Source organism: Gossypium hirsutum, chromosome A07, assembly GCF_007990345.1.
Source record: "Gossypium hirsutum isolate 1008001.06 chromosome A07, Gossypium_hirsutum_v2.1, whole genome shotgun sequence".
Lineage (NCBI taxonomy): Eukaryota > Viridiplantae > Streptophyta > Magnoliopsida > Malvales > Malvaceae > Gossypium > Gossypium hirsutum.
In genome coordinates this window covers 22,133,485-22,155,400 of record NC_053430.1, presented here as the reverse complement: position 1 = coordinate 22,155,400, position 21,916 = coordinate 22,133,485, and the positions used below count along the sequence as shown (strand labels likewise).

Sequence of the window (21,916 nt, the reverse complement as noted above, 5' to 3'; positions counted from 1 at the left end):
ACGGCTCCAACTGTGATGGCACTGACTCTTATATTCTTATGCCGGTCGGCACTACGTCCTGGTATACCGACTCAGGTGCTATACATCATGTATGTCACGATGCCTCTGCATTGCATGACTCTACTCCTTATTTAGGTAAATCATCTCTCTTAATGGGTGACGGGACTCCCACCACGATCTCGTCTATTGGAAATACGATTTTACCCATGCACACTAAATTGCTTTTGTTATCTAATGTTTTGTGTGTTCCAACTATAAGAAAAAATCTATTGTCAGCCTCTTAGTTTGCCACTAACAATGGTGTGTTTTTCGAATTTCACCCAACATATTGTGTTATTAAGAACAGTGTGACTCGGGAGATCTTGCTGACGGGCCACATTCGTGATAAGCTGTATCACTTTTCAATGTCAGGTACGTCTGTTCAGATTGTTGTAGCCCCTTCTGCTGCTAACATTAGACTTCAAAATTGTTATGATGCCTCAACTATGTTTTCTTTGTGGCACAAACACCTTGGCCATCCATCTGATTCTGTCATTAAATCTGTTTTGAGTAAATGTAATATTGCTTCGAATAAACTTTGTCTAAATAGTGTTTGTTCTGTATGTCAAAAAGGAAAGTCCATAAATTGCCCTTTCTCGATTCGACTACTAAATACAATGATCAATTTGCCTTGGTTGTCTCTGATGTCTAGGGACCTGCGTCAGTTGCTTGTGGTAATAATTGGTATTATATGTCTTTCATTAACATGTGTACTCAGTTTACTTAAATTTATCTTATTTGACAAAAGTCTCAAGTAGTGGATTGCTTCATTCAGTTTCAGCAATTAGTCAAAACACAATTTGGGAAATATATTAAACAATTTCAGAATGACTGGGGTGGCGAGTATTGAGCCTTCACTTCTGTTCTAGCAACTCAAGAAATACTTCATCGCTTGTCGTATCTACATACATCTAAATAGAATGGCGTGGCTAAAGGCAAGCATCGACATATTGTTGACATAGGCATCACACTTTTGGCACAAACAAATCTCTCTATGGACTTTTGGGCCTATGCTTTTTATTGTGTTGTTCATCTCATCAATCGTCTTCCTACCTCAGTACTGAACAGACAGTCCTCGTATAGAGCTCTTCATGGACAAGATCCCACATATGATCATCTACGTGTATTTGGGTGTTGCTGCTTCCCTTATTTACGTCCATTTCAGCGTCATAAGTTAGATTTTCGATCACAACTGTGTACGTTCTTGGGATATAGTTGTATTTGATAAACAATGGTTTTTGTCTCCTCCATCTGCTACGCAGGGTTTCGTGTCCTCATTTGGTTCTACAACCATGTTTGTACCTCTGGTTAAAATTGTATCTTCTCAGCATGTGGAACTCTCATCCGATCTGCCTTCATCTTCCTCCCTTGTTTACTGCTCTTCAACTATTATTTCTACAGTTCGTCAGACTAGGGTGGACTCTGACCATGAGCCTCATAGTTTTTCCTTATTACCCAATGAAGATGTGGCTTCTGGCTCTGTCATGCCTACATCTAGCTCTCCTCTAATTTTCGAATCTTCTTTACCTCTGACAAATACTCATCCGATGGTTACTCGGTTCAAGGCCGGCATTTTTAAGCCCAAGGCTTTGTCTATTCAAGTTGTTGAGCCCCACACCATTGAAGAGGCTTTTTCTACCGCAGAATGGTGTGCTGCAGCTCAAGCATAATTTGATGCTCTCATTAATAATTCCACCTGAGATCTCATTTTATTACCACCTAATCATGAGGCAATCGGATGTAAATGGCTTTTCACAGTCAAGAAAAATCTTGATGGCACTATTGCTCGTCAAAAGGCATGGTTAGTCGCAAAAGGATGTTCTCAAGTTCCTATGTATGATTTCAATGAAACCTTCAGTCCAGTAGTACAACTTGTTACTATTCGAGTGATCTTGTCCGTTGCAGTTTTTAGAGGGTGGCAGCTTCGTCAAGTTGATGTGAACAATACCTTTTTAAATGGCGATCTTGCTGATGAGGTGTTCATGCAACAACCTTTGGGATATTTTCAATATGAGTCAAATGGAAAACCGTTAGTCTGTCGTTTGAAGAAAGCTTTGTATGGTTTTCGTTAGGCTCTGCGTGCTTGGTTTGATAAATTGAAGTCTTTTCTTATTTCTATTGGCTTTGTCATGTTTAAATCTGATGTGTCTTTGTTTGTTCGACTTACGACTAACTCCGTTCTTTATGTTCTTGTATATGTAATAACATTATTGTTATCGAAAGTGTACATATCTGTATAAATAGCTTTGTTCAGCAGCAGAACGATGAATTCTCCCTTAAAGATATGGGTGATCTCCACTATTTTCTCAAGATTGAGGTTACTCATTCCTCCACGGGGTGTCTTCATCTTTGCCAGAAAAGTACATCCATGAATTACTTGAACGGAGTTTTATGTCTCATGCTAAGAGTGTCCATACTCTAATGATTAGCTCGTCTACTCTATCTAAGGATGAAAGGGATCGTCTCACTGATCCTACTGAGTACAGATGTCTTGTCGGTGCTTTACAATACATAGTCTTGACTCGTCCGGATGTTGTTTATGCAGTGAACCGTATATGCCAGTTCATGCATGCGCCCACTTCTGTTCACCTATTGCCTTAAAAAGAATTTTGCGGTACTTAAGCGGTACACTTGATTATGGGATTGTTTTTTGGCCATCCGATCGGCTTTCTTTAGTTGGATATGCGGACGCTAACAGGGGGTTGGATTTTAATGATCGCCGCTTTACGATGGGTTACTGTGTGTATTTTGGTCACACACCTATTTCTTGGTGTTCCAAAAAGCAGTCTGTGGTTTCACGATCTATAGCTGAGGCTGAATATCGAAGTCTTGCTTCAGCTACTAGTGATGTTACTTGGCTAGTCTCGTTACTCAAGGAGTTGCACCTTTAAAGTGTTGATCCACCAACTGTTTGGTGTGACAATTTTAGTGCAGTTGTCGTAGCGGCTAATCCTGTTTTACATTCCAAGTTCAAACATGTCGAGCTTGATCTGTTTTTTGTTCGACAAAATGTCGCTGATGGCTCTATTGTTATTGGTGAGGTTCCTGCGTGTGATCAAGTAGCTGACATTCTAACCAAGCCACTTTTTGTCTCGTTTTTTTCTAGATTTTAGAATCTTCTTCGAGTCTTACCTATCGAGAAGATGGGTGAATGTTAAGAGTATAGTTTACTCTGTTGAATTGAGCCTAGTCTCTAAGCTGTTAGTCTGTTACTAAATTTGTTAGGTTGTTATCCATAGTAGTTACTATTTGTATTCTATAAATACTATCACTATAATGTACAATGACAGATTACTAGTCAAAATACAAAAGATTTCTTTCAAATACTCAATAAACTTTGTTTATACTCAGCAGTACTTTGTTCACTCTACTTCTCAATAGTTAGCAACTTACCATAGGTGTTGACAATCCGATATGTTAGTTTTCTTGTCTAAATCTTTACGTTTGAATTATGTATAGTGAAGATTTCAAAGGGAATTCTATAAAATATTCGGTAATGAGACTCTCCTGTTTCATAAATTTTAACTTTTTGGTTTCAAGATATTTGGTATTAGGTCACAACTTTGGGATCTTTTTAAGTTCTCAATTTTTTTTCTTTTAAATATTCATACCTCGCCTATTTTTGAGATAAATATTGGGATAAAGATCTCTAAAACCCCTTCAAATACATGACCAATATATGATTATTATATGTTTTGTATTATAATATTGTTGTGTTGTTTATTTGGACTTATGTTGTGTTGCTTTTATTTGTTTTCTTGTTTAAAAATTTTAAAGAAAAATATTTTAAAAAAATTACATAAAAATAAACAACACCAAAGCTATTTTTTTAATTTAACTCGAAAAAATATATTCGATTTGAATCACATATCACTCAACTCAATTCGGGAAAATTTTAAATCAAGTTAGGATGATAAAATAATATTCGTCAACTTGATTAACTCAAAATTCTTTCATTTTCATATAGTGACTTTAAGTCCTATTGTCGGATTCCACAAATCTCTCTTCATAGTATTCATATAGTATCCATGATCCCGTCCATTTAAAAGAAGATATATTATTTTTTATTTAGAAGTTTAGTCCAAATGTACATATGATGTGGAAAAAAAAGATGATGTGTCCCCTTTTAATTAGAGGGGACTATAGATAATGTGGTAGAAATGGTCTATAAAATAATTTTTCCTGCTGTTGGGATGGAGGTTGATTATTCTGGTTACCTATTTTGCATTATTGTGGGTAAAGAATGGACTGGCAATGCATATTTAGGATGCTTGAAATTTTGTCTTTGGCCAATGTTGCATAGAATGCTTTGAATCTGTGACATGCATGTTCAACTAGGCTTAACAGCTTCTTGACAAGAAGAAGCTTTTTATAAGAAGCTCAAACTGATATAGAAAGTTTGCACTGCATTTGCATGCCATTTTGGTTACACTCGGTTTTTCAGATTTGTTTCAAAAGAAAAGAATTTGGGTATACATATAGATTTGAGGTTAAAATACTTTGTAACTCTCACAGTTCCTGCTTCCTGCTTATCAATTCTAAACCTTCTATTCGCCTTAATGTTTGATTCACGATAAAACAATAAATTGATATCTTTCTGTCATATTCACTACACCACCAACATAACCATTTTCTAATTTTGGCAAAAAAATAAATAATAAAAATTAATGATGTCTTTTTCTAAAATAACTTAAAAGGGTAACTATATAAATAGTAATTCAAATAGTAGCATTTTTTTATTCACTTAAGTTTTAGTGATTAATGTCAACAAAATTTACAGTAAATTGGTTGGCATGAATAGCCAACTCATTCCGGATCTATTTCAAAGAGGAATGATTATTCCGTAATTTGGCTCAACGAATTCTTTAATTTATCGAATTGAAATTCATGCCTTATACATTAACATTCTTTATTTTCATCAAATAATAGCTATTTCGCTCAACAACAATTTTTTTTTCAATTTTACCCTCATTATTTCAGACCAGATCAAGATAAATTTCGTCAAGCTTGAATGTGTATTTTCCTCACAAAAAAACAAATAACTTTTTGAGTTTTATTTTTTATTAGTAATAGGGGGTAAACAACGAATAAAATAACCGAAATGAAAGCTTGAAGCTATGGAAGACCACAAAAATGCAATGGAAGCTGAAGATTATTCTTGTAGATATAGGTTTACTGTTAAGGGTTTCTTTTTTTGGAAAAAACAAAGTAGAAAATAAGAATGAGGAGGTTATGAGAAATTTGTCGATGAAATTTCATGAACCCTTGACGATGATTGATGGCCATAATGAGTACGACTGCGTCGGTGATGAGCTGGGAATAGGAAGATTTTGAAAAAAAAAAAAAAGATTAAAGTTGGTTCATTCAAAGAGAGAATCAAAAAAAGAAAGAGATAAAATAATAATAAAATAAAATTTTAGGTAGGTTTTTAATAATATTTCTAGATATTTAAATATAATAAAATAATTTTACATATGATTTTTAGATTTATTTTTAAATAAATCATATTTTTATAAATAATATATTATACTATTGTACTATTAAATATATTATAATATATATTACTAAATTATATTTTTAATTATAATATTAAATTGTTTACATATATTTTTTTATTTTTTTATGAATTATACTAATTTAATTTAATTTATATAAATATTTAATAATATAATAAAAATATTATAATTATTTTAAAGGTAATAATGTCATTTAACACTTATTCTTAATCTAATCGATAACATCATTTTCGCCAACCAAAGAACCTAATGCTATTAGTTGTTTACTTCATTTAACCAACAAAACAATGTAATATCTATTATTTCTATATTCCATTTTTTTTTATCATTTATTTGTTAAATCACTAATGAAGTGTTGATATTGCTATTTTTCATTGGCATAATAAAAAATGTATATTTTTAATATTTTTAGATTTTATCAATTTAATCTTAATTTAAAAAAATCAATAAATTTAACTCTCAATTTTATAAATTTGTATCAATTTAGTCTAAATTCTTAAAAATTTAAAATTAAAAACTAAAAAAACTTTTAAATAAAAATTTATTCAAAATTTTATTTTTCGATAAAAATATACAATATTTTATAAAATTATAAATAACTGAATACACTTTTTTTTTTACTTGAAATTTATTTATTAAAATAATAATTTTATAAATAAAATATTTTTAAGAATCCACAAACAAGATTCAAACTTTTCTTTTTTCTTAGTTTTATTTTATAATAATAATTTATTTATTATACATTTGACATTATTCCTTAATTCTAGTCAAAATTTTCGAGCACTAGGCATTATCTTCAGCTATAACCATTGGCACTGATAATCCTTACTTTGAACTTTAAATCTTCATATTTTCTGTCATCATGCCATCAAATTAGGAATTGGCTGTGGAGCAATCAATCGTGACCTTTCATGAGTTTCCAAGACCTCATCCTCACCTATATATCCTCAAATCAAGCTTGCCCCCAAGCACAACGTTAAACGCAACAAACTCATTTTGAGCAACAATCTAAAAACATCGATTTTTATCCTTTTTGACCTCAGGTTGTAGTTTTTCACTCAACCTAAAATAGTGGTCGTTACTATTGAAAAAATAAAATGAAAAAGTTGAATTTGCTTAATTTTTTTTCAATTTTTTCTCAAATTGTTTTATTAATAAATTTATTATTTTAATTAATAAACGCCATGTTAGAGAATGAGAAGAATAAATATTCATTCATTTATAAATATATTGTATGTATTTTTATAAAATCTTATATTTTTTATTGAAAAGTGAACTTTTAAATCATTTTTTTAAGTTGTTTATTTTTAGTTTTGAATTTTTAAGAATTAAGATTAAATTGATATAATATGTAAAGTTGAAAGTTAAATTAATTGAATATTTAGAATTAGAACTAAATTAATAGAATTTGTAAATATTAAATGGCTAAACTTATTATTATGCCAATGAAAAGATAATTATGTCAGCACTTCTTTAGTGATTTAATGAATGAGTGACTAAAATATTAAATTTTGATAATGTAAGTAATTGAAATAAAAAATTTTAAACCTATATGATTAAAACAAAGATACATTGGTTCACTAGTTATGTAGTTTACCCAACTTAAATTCCATAAGTTTAAGATTTTCATATTTTTTTTTAACAAATTTGGATCAATAATCATATTGTAATCTTAGTTGTATATTCTAATTTTTAAAAAAAAAATAGAACGTTTTACACTTGACATAAAAATGTAATTAACAACTAATTCTGTTTTAAAACATGTGTTTTTCCACCCACTATATAGTAATAATTAATGGATTAACATAGAATTATCAATCCAATCAAAAGAAAAGAAAGACCAAGACAAAAAAGAATGTTTTATTGTTTACAATATTCATAATAATTAATGGATTAAAAATTATTATTAAAAGCTGAAATGGAAATTGAGAAGAAAGAAAAAGAAAGTTGTATATACAAAAGAACAAACAAAACTTGTGTCAACAAATTCCTCCTATAAATAATAATAACTGTGACATAAAATATGGATCCAATGTATATTTTAACTTTAAAACACTCATGCAACTTATTAAAGTATTAATAAGTTTTTATTTTCATCATTTAATTTTAAAAAAAAATAGAGAAGATTCTTCTATTTGAAAATTTCATTTAAGTAATTGAATTATTCGAAATTTTTTATTTAAATTATCTATTTATTAATTTTTTTCTTAAAAAAAATCTAATTAACGAGCTCTAAGCTATAATTCGATGATCGGTAAAGTAGATCAGTACCAATCGACGAGTAAAAAAAGTACTTGATTGGACGACTAGTGTTGGATATTGAAAAAAAAAATTATTTAGATTTTGGTTCGTAAATTCATTATATTTAAAGCTGTTTTATGAAAAAAAACTAAATTATGGGAGATAAGAGAAAATAGAACTTTTGATTTGTACAAACGATACAAATAACAAAGATTATACATCAATAACTTTAACAATGTCGTGATTTAAATAAATAAAAATTTAAATAATTTAGTGCTTATTTTATAATTTTAGTAACTTTACCAAACAAAATCATGGTGGATTTGAAAAACCAAAACAGTGATGATTGACGGAATGTGACCAGCTTAAAGTCAAGCAAGCCGATGATATACATATATCCATCAACAACTTCCAAACTGAAACTAACTTTCTCTGAGCTCCACATAGATTTCGCTTTCATGGCTCATTTTTGAACTTATATTTTACTGTATTTTCTTATCGTCTACGACTCACTTGGCCTCTCGCAATCCAACCAGGTACTTCCAAAATTTCTCATCATTTCATACAATTTCCGTCTCAAATGAATGAGATTGAAGTGTTTGAGTTGCTATACAATTCAAAACGTTTTTTTTCCTCTGATCACGTTGAGGAAATAACTGATCATATGTAAACCTTCAAGCAAGAATTTGGGTTATATATATATATATTGCCCTAAACTCTAATTAAAATGAATATCATAAAAAATTAAATTATCAATTTCGGTTTTAAATATTAATAGCTATTAAATTTTAAATTTTAATGGATTTAAATAGAGTGAGTATCCGATCGAATCGAATCAAATAAAAAAATTCAAATTAATCGAGTTGACGAATCCTATTTTATCATCTTAATTCAATTTGAAAATTTCTCGAATCGAGTCAAGTAAGATGAATACAAATTGAATATATTTGTTCAAGTTAAATTAAAAATTTACTTTGGGTTTTTGTAGTCACTATCACTCATCAAAATCAAATTTATCCACTCTAATCAAATTTATTATTAACTTTGTTTAGTTGCTTCAATTATCTTTGGGTTCTTATCACAATGTATTTTGAAATTAAAAAATATATATTTAATGTAAAAAATGTGATTTTGTCCACTATATTTAAACTTTTAAGATATCTAAGGTTTAATGTTTAAATCGAAGTTTGAATATGTAAATTTATTCAAGGTTAAATTACACCAACAATCACGTAACTTTGAAGTAACTGACAAAATAGTCACTCTAATTTCAATTCAGTCATTCAACTTTTGAAAAATAACAAAACAGTTACTAACGTTATCAAAAAGTGACAAATCAGTCACCATTAACATTTTCTGTTACAGGCCTAACGGGACAGGCGACGTGGCCAGTTAACTTGCCACGTTGGACGAGGTAAAATTTCAATTCAGTCACTCAACTTTAAAAAAAGTAACAACTCAGTCACTAGCGTTATTGAAAAGTGACAAATCAGTAACTAACGTTATCGAAAAGTGACAAATCAATCATCCATTAACATTTTCCGTTATAGGTCTAACGAGACATGTGATGTGGCCAATATAGTAGCTAATGGGGTTAATTAACTTGCCACGTTAGATGAGGTAAAGTTTAGTGACTATTTTTTTCGTCTTTTCCTTTTTTGTTTTTCATAAATGGCCCAATATTTTTAATTTTTTGCGTAAATGGCTCAATATGTTTATACTTCTTCTTTCTATCCTAACAATCTTGCCGTTATCGTCTCCACCACAACCATCTTTAGCGTCACCATCGTTGACCTCCAAACCACCATCCTATCTTTTTTTTTTCTTTTTCCACCCCCCAATAGAGGAGTCACATGATTGGGATCCAACTGTCTTTTTTTATTGCCCAAAGTCATTAACTCTGAAAAAACTAGATTAAAATGGGATTGAAGATAATTTTAGGTCAAACTATCAAATCGGTGAGGAAAAAATCCTCCAAAGCAACATTCAAGCGATTCAAAAACCAAAACGACTCGGATTTGTCGAGATCTTCATGGGATATGATGATATAAACAAAAGGGTCGTTGATTAAGCTAAACAACACTAACTTCATTGCCAAAATGATCAAGTTGCATAAAACAAAATAAAAAAAAACAAAAAAGAGGAACATCTAGACAAACCAAACAATCGATTGAACCCATAATTTTTGGGAACAAAGATAATGGTCCTCCAATGGGACAACCAAATGTTGACAAGTGAAATTTTGGGTCGGGTCAGTGATTAGCAAGATCCCCAAGTCGAAATCGGACTAGATATTGTAGCAAAGGAGGATGAGAGGTGGATTAGAAGAAGAGCGGCGGAGATGGTCGGCAACGAAAGCTGGGGTCGAGATGAGGTAAGTCCAATCATTGGAAAGGGATTTGAGTCGAGTCACAAACTTAAGGGGTAATCTAGAAAGGATATAAAAAATGGTATTTTAGGTTAATGACAATGAGTGAGCCATGGTTCTCTATTTTCTTCCTGAACAAGAAGAATTCATTCAAGGGTTTTATTTGTTCTTCTTTTTAGGTGTTTGGTTTTTTAAATTTAGTAATACAAATTTGTTATTTTTTTAAAGTAGAGTGACTGAATTGAAAGTTGAGTGACTATTTTTTTCATTGATATCAAAGTTGAGTGACTGTTTTGACATTTATCTTTATATATTCTTTGGGCTAGAAATAACTTATGATCAGTTAACTACCATGTCGCTTTTTCATTACGTTTATAACAGAAAATGGTTAAAATGATTGTTTTATTTTTCGAAAGATGAGCGATTGAATTAAAACTAAAACGACTATTTTGCTAACTAATTCAAAATTAAATTATCTGTTGGTGTAATTTTTCACCTTTTATTCAATTAAAAACCGATTAAATAAAAACACCAAGTGTTATGTTGAAATTATCGAGGTGGATAAGATAACTACTCAAAATCTTCTTTGAAATTTAAACGGGAAATAGCATTTCAGAAACACCTGAAATCTGAGATTTCCTCGTCCCAAATGCAGCTTGCTATCTATATCTTCATGGTATCGATTCCTAGTAATTGTTTAAGTTCAAACCCTTCCTTCATTTTGTTTTACAGCTTCTATCGTTTTAATCTCTAAGTTCTTCTTCATTATCCTGCTACGTGCTTCACTTCAATCTTTTTCTCACAATATCCCCTTCCGGGCGTTTTCCACGCTTTCTTTTTGTCAGTAACATATCTGATAGCACAGAAAAGTGAAAATGCTTCAAAGCACTTGACTTTTAGCTTTCATATTTGTTTTTTTTAATTGTTTTTCTGCCATTTATTTAGCAACAACATTTGGCTTTCATGCTGAAATTATACCTTTTAGCATAATTACTACCATTCCAACTATCTTTAAATCTTCAGGCTTTCAGAGCAAAGACTTGATCCGGGAACTCAAAAAAGGGGTAGATTTTCTGTTGCGCGGAAGCGTGTGAAAGAGTAAAATTATTGTACTGAAAAATCACACTAAGTTCAATTCCCAGGAAAGAGAGGTGGATCACGAGGATCGCTTACATACCAGATCTTTCCTAGCCAGAATATCCCTCTATCGTAATTTAATAGCACAATAAATCACTACAATGACACTTGCAAAATATGCAGAACAAAAATAAAGAACACTAGAATTTTAACGAGGTTCAGCAAATTTTGCCTACGTCCTCGGGCACTACCAAATATATTTCACTCCAAAAATACAAGTGAAAGTTTACAAATAGGGAGAGAGAACAATTGCCTTAAGTAGAGAATGGCAAGTGTGGGATGAAGAAAGTAAGAAATGGTTAGGCCTATTTATAGTTGAGGTTCAAGGATCAACTTGCAATGTCCCTATACAATTAGGGACCAAAATTGCAATTATCCCATGCCAACTTTTAACCCAACTTGCCAACCAATTTTACTTTCTACTTTCGGTGCCCACCCTTTTTGACTTTTCAAACAATGGGTAGGTTCCAATAATCTCCACCTTGAAGATTTGATTAGGATAATCTTATCTTCACACAATTCTTTCTGCCTTTGACAACAATACTTGATAGTGCCTTCTTCAACTGTTAAACTTGCAGGATATTAATCAAGTTCAAACAATGTTCGAACTTGGTTGCTGTTACCACCTTGGTCATCATATTTGCGGGATTATTTGCAGTCTTGATCTTCTGAAGACAAATTTTCCCCTCTTCAATAATTTCCCGCACAAAATGGAATCGTACGTCGATATGTTTTGTACGTGCATGATAGACTTGATTCTTTGCTAAATGAATAGCACTTTGACTATCACAATACACGTTAATATGCTCCTGAACCAACCCCAAGGTTTTAGCCATACCTTGTAACCAAATAGCCTCCTTTACAGCCTCTGTTACAGCCATGTACTCGGCTTCTGTGGTTGACAATGCAACTGTAGACTGTAGTGTAGACTTCCAACTTATTGGTCCTCCAGCAAGTGTAAACACATAACCGGTGGTTGATCTTCGCTTGTCCAAATCACCGGCATAGTCAGAATCAACGTACCCAATAACACCTTTACCAAGTGTATTATCCTGCTTGAACAGTAATCCAACATCCACGGTCTTCTGAATATACCGTAGAATCCATTTCACAGCTTGCCAATGTCCTTTTCCAGGATTATGCATATACCTGCTCACTATACTAACTGCCTGTGAAATGTCGGGTCTTGTACACACCATTGCATACATCAAGATACCCACTGCATTAGAATACGGAACTTGCAACATGTATTCTCGTTCCGTATTCGTCGAAGGAGATAGTTGTGCAGAAAGCTTGAAATGAGAAGCCAACGGGGTACTTACAGGTTTGGTCTGCTCGTTCATGCCAAACTGCTGTAGTACTTTCTTCAAATACTGCTTCTGAGACAAGCTAACTCTGCCATGAGCTCTATCTCTACATATTTCCATGCCAAGAATCTTCTTAGCTTCACCTAGATCTTTCATCTCAAACTCGAGATTGAGTTGAGTCTTCAATCTCTCAATCTCAACTTTGCTCTTAGATGCTATCAGCATATCATCAACATATAAGAGCAAGTATATGAAAGTTCCTTCTTGTAGCTTCTGAAAATATACGCAATGATCAAATTTACTTCTTGTGTACCTTTGCCCTTTCATGAACTGATCAAATCGCTTGTACCACTGCCTCGGAGATTGTTTCAATCCATAAAGCGACTTTGTCAGTTTGCAAACCCAATTTTCTTTATCAGCAACATTGAATCCATCAGGCTGAGTCATATAGATTTCCTCTTCCAAATCACCGTGTAAAAATGCTGTCTTCACATCAAGCTGAACTAGTTCAAGATCGTATTGCGCAACCAAGGCTAGCAAAATTCGAATAGACGAATGCTTCACAACTGGAGAAAACACTTCATTGTAGTCTATTCCTTCTTTCTGAGCGTAACCCTTTGCTACCAATCTAGCCTTGTATCGAATTTCATTTTTACCAGGAAATCCTTCCTTCTTTGCATATACCCATTTGCATCCAATTGCCTTCTTTCCCTTGGGCAGTCTCACCAACTCCCAAGTCCTATTTTTATGAAGAGACTGCATTTCTTCATTCATAGCTTGCTTCCACTTTACACCATCAGAGTTACTTATTGCTTCTGTGTAAGTGGAAGGAACATCATCATCTGCAATTGGAAGTGCATAGGCCACCATATCATCAAAGCGAGCAGGCTTACGAATCTCTCTTCTTGGCCTCCTATATGCAATTGAATCTTGTTGCTGTAGAAGTTCTTGGGTCGAAACTTCTTCATCATTTGTTCTTTCAATATTAGCTGGATCATCATTAACCTTTTCAAACTCCACCTGCTGCAAAGTACTACTGGTTTTGTCATCCTTTTGTGAATCCTCGTTCTTCATCATGGTTGATTCATCAAAAGTTACATCTCTACTGAAAACAATCTTCCTTGTATCAGGACACCAGAGACGGTATCCTTTTACACCACCAGTTATACCCATGAATAATGCTTTCTTTGCTCTTGGGTCTAACTTAGATTCTTTTACATGATAATATGCAGTGGAACCAAAAACATGTAAAGAATCATAATCAGTAGCAGGTTTACCAGTCCACATCTCCATAGGAATTTTTCCATTTATTGCAGCTGATGGCAATCGGTTAATTAGATGGCACGCATATGTAACTGCCTCAGCCCAAAATTCCTTGCCCAATCCAGCATTGGACAACATACATCGAACTTTCTCCAGTATAGTCCGATTCATGCGTTCTGCCACCCCATTCTGCTGTGGTGTATCTCGAACAGTGAAGTGTCGCACAATGCCCTCATCTTGACATACTTGTAGAAATGGATCATTTTTGTACTCAGTACCATTATCTGATCAAAGTCGTTTGACCTTTCGACCTGTCTGAGTCTCCACCATCTTCTTCCACTTCAGAAATGCATCCAAAACTTCATTTTTTCTTTTCATTAGATACACCCATACTTTTCTTGAATAATCATCAAGAAAAGTGACAAAATAGTGCATACCTCCCAAAGAAGCCACTTTGGTAGGTCCCCACACATCACTGTGAACATAGTCCAGAATTCCTTTCGTATTGTGAATTGCTGAACCAAATTTTACCCTCGTCTGCTTGCCCAGAACACAATGTTCACAGAATTCCAATTTGCAAGAATTTGCACCTTTCAACAAGCCTTGCTTCGCCAAAGTCTGCAAAGCTTTTTCACCAGCATGTCCCAATCGCCTATGCCATAACCTGGTAGCCTCTGAATCTGCATCTTTCGCAGAAGCTGTTGATGTTGATCCAATAACTGTACTTCCATTTAAATAGTACAAGTTATTTCTTCTAGTGCCTTTCATCACCGTCAATACCCCAGCTACTACCTTTAGTAATCCATCTCTCAAAGTGATTGTGAGCCCTTTAGATTCTAGGGCCCCTAATGAGATGAGATTTTTCTTCAAGCTGGGTACATAGCGAACATCTGTCAGAACTTGGATTGAGCCGTCATGGTTCTTCAATTTGATTGTACCTACACCCATTGTCTTACAGGCACTATCATTGCCCATAAAAACAACTCCACCTTCTAGTTCTTCAAGACTAGAAAACCAGTCCTTATTAGGACACATATGGCAAGTACATCCCGAATCCAATATCCACTCATCCGTTTGACATGCCATTGCCATGCCAACCAAGCTAAAGTCTGACTCCTCATCATGCTCCGCTACACATGCATTAGAAATAGACTTGCCCTTTTGTAACTTAGGACAATTCTTTTTCCAATGCCCTTTCTCGCGACAAAAGGCACATTCATCTTTGGCGGGTCTCCCTTTGGACTTACCCCTTCTACCAGGTTTGCTGCTGTGTGAACGACCTCTTACTGTTAAGACTTCTGCAGTTGTATCTCTGTGATCTCTTTTATCTTTCTTTCGAGTCTCAGATCTATACAACGCACTACAGACTGCATCAAATGTGATTGAATCTTTCCCATGAAGCAATGTGGTGGTAAGATGATCATATTCATCAGGAAGGGAATTCAACAACAATAATGCCTTGTCTTCATCTTCAAATTTCTCATCCAAATTTAGCAAGTCTGCTAAAATTTTATTGAATGAGTTCACATGGTCATTCATCGACATACCGGGTGCATACGTGAACCGAAAAAGTTTCTTTTTCATATAAAGCCTATTTTCAAGACTTTTCGTTAGAAACTTTTCTTCCAATGTATCCCACAGCTTCTTCGCTGATGTCTCCCTCATGATGGAGTACTTCTGCTCTTTGGCCAAACATAGGCGGATTGTACCACACGCCTGTCTATTGATCTTGGCCCACTCCTTGTCATCCATCTTGTCAGGTTTTTCTTCAAGGGCTATATCCAGCTCTTGCTGACATAATACATCCAGGATCTCACACTGCCACATACCAAAATTATTGGTACCGTCAAATTTCTCTACTTCAAATTTTGCATTTGTCACAGTAGTCCTTGCTGATGACGATGCTGCTGCCATTTTTCTCCTCAATCCCAACTACTGTATACGTGAACAGTACCGTATACGTGAATAGTACCGTATACGTGAATAGTACTGTATACGTGAATAGTGCCGTATACGTGAATAGTACCGTAAACGGTCGTATTCCCCAAGTACGAACCTGGCTCTGATACCAATTGTTGCGCGGAAGCGTGTGAAAGAGTAAAATTATTGTACTGAAAAATCACACTAAGTTCAATTCCCAGGAAAGAGAGGTGGATCACGAGGATCGCTTACATACCAGATCTTTCCTAGCCAGAATATCCCTCTATCGTAATTTAATAGCACAATAAATCACTACAATGACACTTGCAAAATATGCAGAACAAAAATAAAGAACACTAGAATTTTAACGAGGTTCAGCAAATTTTGCCTACGTCCTCGGGCACTACCAAATATATTTCACTCCAAAAATACAAGTGAAAGTTTACAAATAGGGAGAGAGAACAATTGCCTTAAGTAGAGAATGGCAAGTGTGGGATGAAGAAAGTAAGAAATGGTTAGGCCTATTTATAGTTGAGGTTCAAGGATCAACTTGCAATGTCCCTATACAATTAGGGACCAAAATTGCAATTATCCCATGCCAACTTTTAACCCAACTTGCCAACCAATTTTACTTTCTACTTTCGGTGCCCACCCTTTTTGACTTTTCAAACAATGGGTGGGTTCCAATATTTTCAACACCCAAGTTGGGAATTCTACTGTTATGCTGCTTAGCAGCTGTTTCAGAAGCAACATATGCGAAGTACAAAGACCCAAAACAGCCAGTGGGTGTTAGAATCGAAGACTTAATGAGCAGGATGACTTTGGCTGAAAAGATTGGCCAAATGACTCAGATCGAACGCAGCGTTGCTACCCCAGATGTGATGAAGAAGTACTTTATTGGTATAAACAGAATCACCTTTCGAACAATCTTTGATGTGCCAACATTTTAGTTTTCACATGTTTTGATTAAATCGTTTAGATATCTCATTTGTTCTATTTCTATGATCGTCTTCCTTAATTAGAAAATACACTATGATTTGTTCTATTGGTTAACTTTTCTCATTTTCTTTTAGTAAAATGGACATTTGATAAGCAGATAAATCCACTTATAAAGGTTTCTAACTTTACTATCATTGTGTAATGCAGTAATCTTTTTTTTTTTCTCTTATAATTTGCCTAAATGGTTGTCTCACTTAATGGTATTCTTTAATGAATTGTGAGGTAATTGGAGGTTCTATGGATTTTGCAGGGAGTGTTTTGAGTGGCGGAGGGAGTGTGCCGGCCATAAAAGCTACTCCTGAGACTAGGATTAAGATGGTGAACACAATTCAAAAGGGTTCCTTATCCACCCGTCTTCAGATTCCGATGATATATGGGATTGATGCAGTCCATGGCCACAATAATGTGTACAAAGCTACTATTTTTCCTCATAATGTTGGTCTTGGAGTGACCAGGTAAGGCCTATATCTTTGAGGTAAACATGTTATTTGATTTTCTATTTTTCTTATTGTTCAAGGTTATACATTTTGCCTGAGGTTTGGACTTTCCCCTTTTGATTTGTTAGACAGAAAGTTGTTATCCTATGTTGTCTTAAGTGTCTTATTGTTAAAGTGGAATGGTGCATTCAGGTAGAAATTGTAACAGTACCAACTTTAATGGCTGAAATTTTGAACAATTGCAAATTGCATTCTCATTGAAATATTAGAGTAATCTTTCCATGAATTTGGTGTTCTATTCTACTCTGTTTTTGAAATATCAAAATGGACAACATTCTGGGAATTTACAGAATGAAGAATAATGAGATAGCTTAAGTTACATTTGAGTTTTGATACCCTATCAATCAAGCAGGTGATGGTGAGACTTGGAACTAAAGTCAAATCAATAGTTCGAAGATTTCTTTTTTGGGATTATTTATCTTTTTCATTTGCTCTTCAGGGATCCTCAGCTTATCAAGAAGATTGGAGATGCAACTGCTCTCGAAGTTAGAGCTACAGGAATCTCCTATGTTTTTGCTCCATGCATTGCGGTAATGCTGAATATTGTGAGAAGCCTAGACCATGTGTACTAACAGTGCGTTTGTTTTTACTTCTGCTGTTGATGTTTAATAGGTTTGCAGAGATCCAAGATGGGGTCGATGCTATGAAAGCTACAGTGAGGATCATAAGATTGTTCAGTTAATGACTGAGATTATACCTGGTTTACAAGGAGACATCCCTGGCAATTCTAAACAGGGTGTTCCCTTTGTTTCTGGAGAGTAAGTCTTTACTATAAACACACAGTTATGATGGCAAATTCCCAAATCACGAGTTTCCTTAGTTTCTCTTAAATCTTTTGTACGTGTTTAGGTGTATTCATGTTGCAGGGTTGCATTGCAGACCATTTTGTCTTCAAATATACAACATGACTTGAATAATGGAAACAAAGTACTAGGTCCACCAAACTCTTCATTATGATACCTCATTAGTTGGATGAGGATAAATTATCTGATTTGCTGATTGGAAAGCTATTTCATTGTTCTCGAAGTTTCTACACCCAACACCCATATCCGACACATTTTCGGACATGTGCATGGAGATACGACCTCCAAGGATCCTCCAAATATATAATAATAATAATAATAATAATAATAATAATAAAAGGTTGAACATACCCATACACTCACTCCCAAGTCCGAATAAGATAATTGGAAAGTGTAAGCAACCAAGTCCGAATAAGATAATTGGTAAGTGTCTGCTTCCTTTAGATGTATAACATTTTTCTATAGTGGTCAGCTCATCTATCTACTGCTTTATGCTGAAGGCAGGGTAGGTACAGATCAAGCAAAATATTAGCCCCAGCTTATATATTGAACATTGAAGTATTTTCCAGTTATATGCATCTATTTCTTTGTATTTTTCTTCTTCGGTTATGCATTCTAACTGGAAAAATGAACTCCAGGTTAGCATAAAGTAGACAATTCCCTTCACTTTTTCACCTGATTCAGTGTAAGTATAGCTGCTGAAATTTCATTTCTAGGAAAAATGATAAATATGAAGTTTTATAGGTTCTCATAATGCATGCTTGAAGTAGTTAGTCAAATTGGTCAGATTAAGTCTTGGTTTTTAACTAGTCAATTGATTTCCATTACTAGAAAAAAGGTGGCAGCACACTAAACACTTTTTGGGAGATGGAGGTACTACAAAGGGCATAAATGAGAACAATACTCTGATTAGCTTGAATGGACTACTCAGCATTCACATGCCAGCATATCTAAACTCTATTAGAAAGGGTGTTGCAACAATTATGGTTTCCTATTCTAGTTGGAATGGGAAAAAGATGCATGCTAATCGTGATCTTGTGACCGGCTTCCTGAAAAGCAAGCTAAAGTTCAGGGTAACAAAATGACTTGAACTAAATGTGTATCTACCTACAAAAATCAGTGTATAGCATTTCGTTTGACATATTTCTTTGGGTGTATTTCAGGGTTTTGTTATATCAGATTGGCTCGGTATTGATAAGATCACCTCTCCTTCACATGCTAACTACTCTTATTCTGTAGAAGCTGGAGTTGGTGCTGGTATTGATATGGTCGGTGAATATTTAGTACTATTATTATCTACGTCATTTATTCAAATATTTGATGCACACGCTGTACCATTTCTTGTTTAGTATATAGCATTTCCTTTGACATCCCCTCAAGCATTTAAGATTTTTATACGCAATATCTGGGTGTTGTGCAGATCATGGTTTCTAATTTCACGGAGTTCATTGATGTCCTAACCTATCAGGTTAAGCACAATATCATTCCAATAAGCAGGATTGATGATGCTGTAAAGAGGATCTTGAGAGTAAAAGTTGTCATGGGTTTCTTTGAGAATCCAATGGCTGATTACAGCCTGGTGAACCAACTAGGGAGTCAGGTACCTTCCATTGAGAACCTATTCTGTTGTTATGAATTGACTTCGATGCTCGCCATTTATTGTCAGACATGGGCTTTATTAAACAATATCGAGCTTTGAACAGGAGCACAGGGAGTTAGCAAGGGAAGCTGTGAGGAAAACCCTTGTCCTGCTGAAGAACGGTGAATCTGCTGATAAGCCATTGTTACCCCTTCCCAAGAAAGCAACTAAGATACTAGTATCCGGAACTCATGCTGATAACTTGGGCTATCAATGCGGAGGCTGGACCATCACATGGCAGGGTCTTGGTGGCAATGATCTCACTAGTGGTACGTCTTGAATTCAATCTTCAAAATATATTCAAGCATATAGGCTTCAGTTTGACAAATAGAATGACCCAGAAAAGCATTCAAGTTTTGTCCGGCGGTGGCCTCCAAAATCTGAGCATGGTCACATATCAGGCACTGGTTTTCAACATCTGAAATGAATCAATTGGTAAAAATCATTGTGCAAACCTTGCTAGTGCTATTAATGATTCATCTTAAGGGCGTAGTTTAAGCTTTGTTGAAGTCCTTATTTTCTTATGTCTTGTATGGTTTCTGTTATCATGGAAGCTTTAGATTGATCGGTGATAGTGTATATCACTGATAAGCCATTGTTACCCCTTCCCAAGAAAGCAACTAAGATACTAGTATCCGGAACTCATGCTGATAACTTGGGCTATCAATGCGGAGGCTGGACCATCACATGGCAGGGTCTTGGTGGCAATGATCTCACTAGTGGTACGTCTTGAATTCAATCTTCAAAATATATTCAAGCATATAGGCTTCAGTTTGACAAATAGAATGACCCAGAAAAGCATTCAAGTTTTGTCCGGCGGTGGCCTCCAAAATCTGAGCATGGTCACATATCAGGCGCTGGTTTTCAACATCTGAAATGAACCAATTGGTAAAAATCATTGTGCAAACCTTGCTAGTGCTATTAATGATTCATCTTAAGGGCGTAGTTTAAGCTTTGTTGAAGTCCTTATTTTCTTATGTCTTGTATGGTTTCTGTTATCATGGAAGCTTTAGATTGATCGGTGATAGTGTATATCAAATCAAAATATTCTACATTCGACTTAAGACAGTCTGCATGATCGCAGGCACCACTGTCCTCCAGGCAATTAAAAATACGGTTGATCCAACCACTCGAGTTGTCTACAGTGAGAACCCTGATGAAGACTTTGTCAAATCCAACAAATTTTCTTTTGCCATTGTTGTTGTGGGAGAACCCTCGTATGCAGAAACATTTGGTGATAGCCTGAATCTTACGTTATCCGAGCCTGGTCCACGTACCATTTACAATGTTTGTGGGGCTGTGAAATGTGTTGTTGTTGTCATCTCTGGCCGGCCAGTTGTCATGCAACCCTATCTCTCGTCAATTAATGCACTTGTAGTAGCATGGCTTCCAGGGACCGAGGGCCAAGGTGTTGCTGATGTGCTGTTTGGTGACTATGGGTTCACCGGCAAGCTTGCAAGGACATGGTTCAAGACTGTTGACCAGCTCCCCATGAACGTTGGTGATCCGCACTACGACCCTCTTTTTCCATTTGGATTTGGTCTGACTACTAAGCCTACGGAAGGTTAGTTAGGCATTGCTCTTTTGAAAACAATTGTCATGGAAAAGTGTGGGTTGTAATATCAAGAGTGTTAACATTAGTATAAAAAATTGTGGTAAAAAGTTGTAATGTTAATTTTAGACGTGATATTAGACACTAAAAATAAATAAATTTAAATTATTTAATATAATATACATGAAATGTACATTTTAAATACCTTTTAAGTAATTAATATAAATATTTATATAACTAATGGTGCATGAAATATTTTAAAATTTTTAAATATAATGATAAATTATTATTTTAATATAATAATTAATAATATTTAAAAATTTAATATAATGATATGTAAAATATTTAAATAATAATAAATGTTAGAACTAATGGTAGAACATATTGCTTTTCTAAAAAAAAATGGAAGTTCAAACATTAAAAATGTCTTGTTAGTAGAGACAGTCAGAAACTCATAACATGGGCAATAAAACGGATGTAAAAAATATAAAAAAAATGAAATATTTAAAAAAAAAATTGGATAGATATAGTCAAGAGAGAAAATGTCTTGAAACTAGAGGTGTGCATTCAATCAGTTCGATCCTTTTATGACAATAACCGAATAAACTAAAAATTTTATACTGACTGAATTAATC

The 21,916-nt window shown here is 34.2% G+C and overlaps 1 pseudogene; it reads left to right on the top strand.

Annotated features, from left to right (window-relative positions):
• Nucleotides 1-10,105: 10,105 nt before the first annotated feature.
• On the top strand, nt 10,106-21,456 carry LOC107955880 (beta-glucosidase BoGH3B-like; annotated as a pseudogene).
• The last annotated feature ends 460 nt before the right edge of the window (nt 21,457-21,916 follow it).